This window comes from Chiloscyllium plagiosum, unplaced genomic scaffold (genome assembly GCF_037043375.1).
Source record: "Chiloscyllium plagiosum isolate Xiang-an unplaced genomic scaffold, Cpla_swu_hap1 HiC_scaffold_29, whole genome shotgun sequence".
Lineage (NCBI taxonomy): Eukaryota > Metazoa > Chordata > Chondrichthyes > Orectolobiformes > Hemiscylliidae > Chiloscyllium > Chiloscyllium plagiosum.
In genome coordinates, this window is record NW_028270167.1 from 8,174,206 (window position 1) to 8,182,673 (window position 8,468).

Sequence of the window (8,468 nt, forward strand, 5' to 3'; positions counted from 1 at the left end):
GTGTTAGGGTGGTTGCTTTCGTAGTTCTACAAAAGCAACCACCCCAACACACTCAAAAGAAGTTGCATCAAGACACTGTTCAAAAGGGCCACAACACACTGCAGTACACCAGAACTGCAAAAAGAGGAAGAAGAACACCTATACAATGTATTCGCCAAAAACGGATACCCACGCAATTTCATCAACAGATGCCTAAGGAAAAGACAACGGAACGAGGACATGCCGCAACCCAAAGGACTAGCCACACTACCATACATCAAGAGCATTTCCGAACTGACAGCCAGACTACTGCGACCACTAGGATTCATAACAGCACACAAACCAACAGCCACTCTCAGACAACAACTCACCAGAACGAAGGACCCAATACCCAGCATGAGCAAAACCAATGTAGTGTACAAAATCCCATGCAAGGATTGCACAAAACACTACATAGGACAACAGGAAGACAGCTAACGATCCGCATCCATGAACACCAATTAGCCACGAAACGACACGACCAGCTATCCTTAGTAGCCACACACGCAGATGACAAGCAACATGAGTTCGACTGGGACAACATTACTATTATAGGACAAGCCAAACAGAGAACAGCCAGGGAATTCCTAGAGGCATGGAACACATCCACAGATTCAATCAATAAGCACATTGACCTGGACCCAATATACCGACCACTGCAAGGGACAGCTGGAACTGACAACCGGAAGCGGCAGAGACAAACCACTACAAATGCCGGAGGAAAGATCACAGAAGCACTTCACAGGAGGCTCCCAAGCACTGAGGATGTCACCTAGACAGGGGACGAAATGTCTGCAACACAAATTCCCAGCTCGGCGAACTGAACCACAACATCCCTCTCTGTTCTAAGCTCCAGTGAAAATTAGCCCAGCATGTCCAACCTACTGACATAAACAAATCCACATTGCAGGTATCAATTTGGTAAATTACTTCTGAACTACCTCCAAAGCATTTATTCTTAAACAAGCATACCAAAAACTACACAGAATGTGCTGTCACCAATGCCCATTACAAGTGAAAAATAATATTGTTACTTTAACGTAGTAATCCTCTCGTAATAAAGCATCCCGTTGGCTTTCTTGATTTGGTGCTACACCTACATACAGGAACTCCTGGATCCATCGGTACTTTGGAATTCTTCAGATGTTCTCCATTTAAGTAATACCCTGCTTCTTTATTCTTCTTGCAAAAATCAACAACTCCACATTATATACTCTATCTGCCACAATTTTCCTCAATCGATTTGTATCTGCCTTCAGTCATCTTATGTTGACACAACCAACATATTTTCCTATCTATGTCTGCGTTACTTTCTCCATCAAAGTCATTGGTATAAATTGTAAAAGGTTGGGTCTCCAACTCATATCCCAGAGGGATTTGCCACATCCAGTCAACAAGACAAAGACTCATTGCTGCATGTTTTGTTTTCTGCCAGTTAGCCAATCTTCTATCCCGGTCAGTATTTTCTCCTGAAGCAAGAGCTTTTATTTTCCACAATATCCTTAAATAGTGCATCTTATGAAATGCCTTCTGAAAATCCGAATACTGTATGTCTGCAGGCTCCCATTTTATCAACAATGCATGCTACTAATTCAAATAACTCTAATAAACTCTAATAAAATGTCCCTTTCACAAAACTGACTCTTCCCGATTACCTTGAGTTTTCCTATGTGGCCAACTATAACCTCTTTCATGACCAATCCTTAAACTTTCCCTTTACAGTTATTAAGTACCTTATTGTTTCCTGTTTTATGCCTCCCTCCCTTCTTGAATAGAAGGGTTATATTTGCTACTTTCCAATCTGATGGAACGTTTCTTGAATATAGGGAATTTTGAAAAAAAATAGCCATGCATGTGCCACCTCATTCAAGTCACGAGGATAAAACTCAAACTAGAAACTGAACTGAAACACCAATTTCACACAAAAAAATTGTGATTATGCTTCTTACATTGATGTGTAAAATTGACTGTTAAAGCTTATAAGCCTGTCTCATTTTATATAATTCAACCCCATCTGCTATAAATCTTGCCTTATCCATTAATTTTCATTTTCTCCAAAAATACATGTAATTGTATGTTGAGTTTCAATTTACATTGTCCATTCCAGTGGCTTTTCCTAGTAATTTATTCCACAACTTTATTTCAATTTGGTTGTGAAATTTTGCAGCCTGAATACTTTGTGCTGTTTTACTAGAGAAGTTGATCCAATAAAATATGATTTACATCTTCATTAAAATAGAGAATAAAAAGATTATGCACAAATGCATTAAGCATTTCACGCTAAGATTTCCACAGCAGTGTTTGAAGGAGTTCCAAGAACTGCAGATCTGATTTGTCGGAATTTAAAGAACTGTTAGATGACTCCTGTTGGTAATAAATCCTGTTCTTTCAGAGATTAACACTACATAATAGGTACTGTGAGCTTTAATTTGTACTGTAATTTGTTTGCAGGATTGAGTCTTTGCATTACTTAGCTCTTACAATATATGTTGGAAAATTAGATTTGTGTAAAACTCATCTGGACTGTTAATGTCAGTTTCGGCCCATTCTCCTTTCAACTCTGTACATTGAAGCAATTCTTTCATCTTTGATGTTATTGTAAAAATCAAAATTAATTTCTTTGTGCATTTGAAGTCCTTTGTGTATAGTGCAATACGTTATGAATTAATTAATTATTTTCACGTGTATTTCACAGTTAAAAAAGCAATAAAATACAGCAAAAAGCTTTCCCACTGTTGCCAATATCCAGCACCATTTTGAATAGTTTGAAGAGTAAGAGAAAAGAATAGAAAGATACAGTTTAAAGAGAGTCTATCAGTCCTGAGCCAGTTCATCATCAATGATGCCTGGGCTAATGTTAAGATTCTTGGTAGTGTGGATGGGCAGAGAGATCTCGGTGTCCATATGCATAGATCCCTGAAAGTTGCCACCCAGGTTGATATGGTTGTTAAGTAGGCATACGGAGCCATGAGGTCATGTTGCAGCTGTATAAAACTCTGGTCCGGCCACACTAAGGGTATTGCGTTCAGTTCTGGTTGCTGCATTATGGGATGTGGAAGCATTGGAAAGGGTGCAGAGGACATTTACCAGGATGTTAGAATTTATAGAATCCCTACAGTGTGGAAACAAGCCCTTCAGCCCAATAAGTCCACACTGACCCTCCAAAGAGCAACCCACCCAGACCCATTCCCCTGCCTTATTATCCTATATTTACCCCTGACTAATGCACCTACCCTAAACATCCCTGAACACTATGGGCATTGTTGTGGTTCTGTTCGCCGAGCTGGGAATTTGTGTTGCAGACGTTTCATCCCCTGTCAAGGTGACATCCTCAGTGCTTGGGAGCCTCCTGTGAAGCGCTTCTATGATTTTTCCTCCAGCATTTGTAGTGGTTTGTCTCTGCCGCTTCCAGTTGTCAGTTCCAGCTGTCCGCTGCAGTGGCCAGTATATTGGGTCCAGGTCGATGTGCTTATTGATTGAATCTGTGGATGAGTGCCATGCCTCTAGGAATTCCCTGGCTGTTCTCTGTTTGGCTTGTCCTATAATAGTAGTGTTGTCCCAGTCGAACTCATGTTGCTTGTCATCTGCGTGTGTGGCTTCTAAGGATAGCTGGTCATGTCGTTTCGTGGCTAGTTGGTGTTCATGGATACGGATTGTTAGCTGTCTTCCTGTTTGTCCTATGTAGTGTTTTGTGCAATCCTTACATGGGATTTTGTACACTACGTTGGTTTTGCTCATGCTGGGTATCGGGTCCTTTGTCCTGGTGAGTTGTTGTCTGAGAGTGGCTGTTGGTTTGTGTGCTGTTATGAGTCCTAGTGGTCGCAGTAGTCTGGCTGTCAGTTCAGAGATGTTCTTGATGTATGGTAACATCAAGCAACAACGAGCACCCGAGCTACAAATCTTCTCACAAACTTTGGACTATGGGCAATTTAGCATAGTCAATTCACCTAACCTGCACATCTTTGGATCATGGGAGGAAACTGGACCACATGGAATCATAAAATCATGAGTGGTATAAATAGTGGGCGGCACGATGGCACAGTGGTTAGCACCGCTGCCTCACAGCGCCAGAGACCTGGGTTCAATTCCCGCCTCAGGCGACTGACTGTGTGGAGTTTGCACGTTCTCCACGTGTCTGTGTGGGTTTTCCCCGGGTGCTCCGGTTTCCTTCCACAGTCCAAAGATGTGCAGGTCAGGTGAATTGGCCATACTAAATTGCCCGTAGTGTTAGGTAAGGGGTAAATGTAGGGGTATGGGTGGGTTGTGCTTCGGCGGGTCGGTGTGGACTTGTTGGGCCGAAGGGCCTGTTTCCACACTGTAAGTAATCTAATCTAATCTAATCTAATGGAGGAAACCCATGCAAACACTGGAAGAATGTGCAAACTCCACACAGACAGTCGTCTGAGGCTGGAATCGAACCCGGGTTCCTGGCGCTGTCAGGCAGGCACTGAGCCATCGTGGCCTGGTATGCAGGGAATGTCTTATGAGGAAAGGCTGAGGGCCTTGAGGCTGTTTTCGTCAGAGAGAAGAAGATTAAAAGGTGACGATCAGAGGATTAGATAGGGTGAACGTTGAGAGCCTTTTTCCTCGGATGGTGATGGCTAGCATGAGGGGTCATAGCTATAAATTGAGGGGTGATTGATATAGGACAGATGTCAGAGGTACGTTCTTTACTCAGAGAGTAATAAGGGTGTGGAATGCTCTACCTGCAACAGCAGTGGACTCACCAACTTTAAGGGCATTTAAATGGTCATTGGATAAATATATGGATGACAGTGGAATAGTGGAAGTTAGATGGGCTCCATGTTGGATTCACAGGTCGGCGCAACATCAAGTGCCGAAGGGCATGTACTGCGCTGTAATGTTCTATGTTCTATCCCTCCGTCACCACCTCGCCGCCATCTATACTGGACAAAACTAATATTGAAGTCACCACTCTTTCAGGTGCCATCTTTTGCTGCTGGGCCCATTTCCCTCTGCCACTGCCTTGTCACCAGCTACACTGGCCCCACCAAAGTCAGAGTGTCATCTGTCGTTGCTGGGTCCACCTCATTGATGACATCCACTTCCACTTTGCTGACCCAACCAACGATGAAGTCACCAAATCTCAGCGTTTCACGACATTCTGTTTGAAGAGCCGAATCTAAAAGTAAAGCTGTTTGTGTTCAATTCAGGGTGTAACAAAAACCATAATGTCTCATAGCCATGATAACTTTTCAGAAAGGTTCTCACTCTTAGGTAGGCAAACATGCCAGCCAATTTGTCTACAGCACAATCACAAAAAGCATATAAAGGGAGATATAGTGAGGGAGAATTGTGATTAGGACAACAGATAAATTCCTTTTTCAGATAGTGCTATGGAATCTTTTGCATTCTCCTGAACAGGCAGACAGGGTGTTACTCTGACATTAGATATAAAAGGCAGTACCTCATCAATTGATGCTCCTCTAACCATTCACCAACTCTAATCCTTGATGCATAACTGGAATCTGCCTGTTATGCTCTGAGTGGTTAAATGGGCAGGTCACTTAACCGTCTGAGTTTGTCAGATAGTGCATTCTTTTCAACCCTAGCACATGCGAAGACACAAAAACAGAGAGGTTTCAATTTCAAAGATTGGGCTGCCAATGATTACTAACAATCTGCCAATTTAGATAAGCAAATTTGGCAATTGTAGCAATGAGGGGCCAAGTGTTCTACTGCTCCTAATTTGTATGAATGCCACTGTTGAGTGCAAATTCAGGGCCGATTGCTATAATCACTACATCAATTTATCTTCACTAAAGGCTAAAGACTTTGAATATTCAATTGTATGAATTACATGTTCCTGGCTGATTTCTCACTGCATAAGAAAATTCTGCAAATTCAAAGAACCCATTTCATTCTGCAAATTCAAAGGACCCTCTGAAGTTATAATTTGGGATGAAAGAAGCTCATTTTGAGAAGCTGTTGCAAATTAATGAAAATTTCCAATGATGAGTGGCCAAAGAAAACTTGGGTACATTTCAATAAGCAATATAAAAAATAGAAAAAGTTGAAATTTAACCCGAAAGTGATTTACTTATTTGCGTCAAGCAAGTTAAGAGAGTTGAAAGGATGACTAGCCAGGTATATTTATATTACCCGGAAAAGCGCAGCAGGCCATGCAGCATCCGAGGAGCAGGAGAATCGACGTTTCAGGCATAAGCCCTTCTTCAGGTTCCTGAAGAAGGGCTTATGCCCGAAACGTCAATTCTCCTGCTCCTCAGATGCTGCCTGGCCTGCTGCGCTTTTCCAGCACCACACTTTTCAACTCTGGTCTCCAGCATCTGCAGTCATCACTTTCTCCATATTTATATTACCTATTGACATTCACTAATTAAGCTGTGTCAAATGTTGCTCATTGGATAACATTCTGAACTCAGAATTTGTATGTTCGTGTCCCATTCCAGAGACTGGAACATGAAATCCAGGCCAATCCTTTAGTGCAGGAAATGCAGGCAAATGGGAAATCTGGTCTGTGACTTGCAAGTGCTGCAGGAATAAAGACATTGCTTGTTAGCTCGATGCAAAGGATCCTATGACATTACTTTGACCAGGTGTGTCCTGGCCAATGTTTGTCTTGCACTAAATAGATTATCTAGCCATTATCACATTGTTGTCCATTTGAACTTGCAATGTATAAATTAGCTGCCTTGTTTCCTTCTTTATGGCAGTATCTGCATTTTAAAAGTACTTTGTTGGTGGCAAGATAGTTTGGGATATCCTGATTTTAGGATGTGAAAGTCTTCCTTATTAGGGTCTTACAAAGAACCTCTTACAAAGGAGTGGCATGGTGGCTCAGTGGTTAGCACTGCTGCCTCATGGCACCAAGGACCCGGGTTTGATCCCTGCCTTGGGTGACTGTCTGTGTGGAATATGCACATTCTCCCTGTGTCTGTGTGGGTTTCCACCAGGTGCTTCGGTTTCCTCCCACAGTAAAAGATGTGCAGGGGTCAGGTAAATGCCCATAGTGTTAGGTGCCCTAGTCAGGGGTAAATATAGGGTAATGGGTCTGGGTGGGTTACTCTTCAGAGGGTCGGTGTGGACTTGTTCGGCTGAAGGGCCTGTTTCCAGACTGTAGGGAATCTAATCTAATCTAACCATAAGTGCAATATTTCTGAGAAGTGCGATCACGGGCTGTACAAGACACTTGATTAGACTAGATAGGATAAATTCAGGAAAGATGTTCCTGATGATTGGGGAGTACAGAAGTAGGAAGTCACAGTCTAAGGATATGGGGTAGACATTTAAAGCTGTGGTGAGGAGATATTTCTTCACCCAGAATTTGGTGAACTGAGAGTTCTCTGCCATGGAGGCAGTTGAGGCCAAAATATTGAATGTTTTCAAGGAGTTTGATATAATTCTTCAGGTTAAAGGGATCAAAGGGAATGGGGAGAAAGCAGGAACAGGGTTCCAAGTTGGGTGATCAGCCATGAATGGTGGGGCAGGCTCAAAAAGCTGAATGGTAAAAGTGAGACTCTCCTGCTCCTCGACTGCTGCCTGACCTGCTGTGCGTTTCCAGCGCCACACTCTCGACTCAAATAACTCAAAACTACTTCTGTTCCTATTATTCTATGTTCATATTTTTCAGCTTTCCTGGTCATTCAGTCAGAGAAACCCAAGCTGAAATATTGAAATAATTTGGCCATGAATCTTTATTACTCAGCCAGGTTGGAGAATGATTTGGAGATGCCGGTATTGGACTGGGGTGTACAAAGTTAAAAATCACACAACACCAGGTTGTAGTCCAACAGGTTTAATTGGAGGCACACTAGCTTTCGGAGCGCTGCTCCTTCATCAGGTGATTGTAGAGGACACAATTGTAAGGCACAGAATTTATAGCAAAAATTTACAGTGTGATGTAACTGAAATTATACATTTAAAAATACCTTGATTGTCTGTTAAGTCTTTCATCTGTTCGAATACCATGATAGTTTCACTTCTTTCATGTGTAAATCACAAAACCTTTTTTTAAAAAGTTGCATTCTCAGGTTAGCTGTTAACAATGGTGATAGCTAGACAATATGTTGAAGGTGTTAGCCCCCTGTGTCCAAATCATTTCTGACTGTGCACTGCCTTTTTCAGCTACAATGAGAGTGCCTCCAGAACTGTAGATAGTATCCTGTAAAGATTCCGGAAGTAACCATGGTTCAATCCAATCTGTATCAGCAAACTTCTTGAAAAGTGCTTCATTTTTTGACAGTGCCAGTTTAAAAAGAAAACCAAAACCAAAACTTTAATAAAGATGGTCTTCTGAGACATTTTACATCAGGTCATTTGTCACCAGAGGTGGGGTTCACTTAGCTCAGTTGGCTGGATGGTTTACAATGCAGAGTTACACTAACAGCATGGGTTCAATTTCTTCAGTGACTGAGGTTGCTATAAATTTCTCCCCTTGCCTGAGATTCTCAGATAAAACCACCACCAGT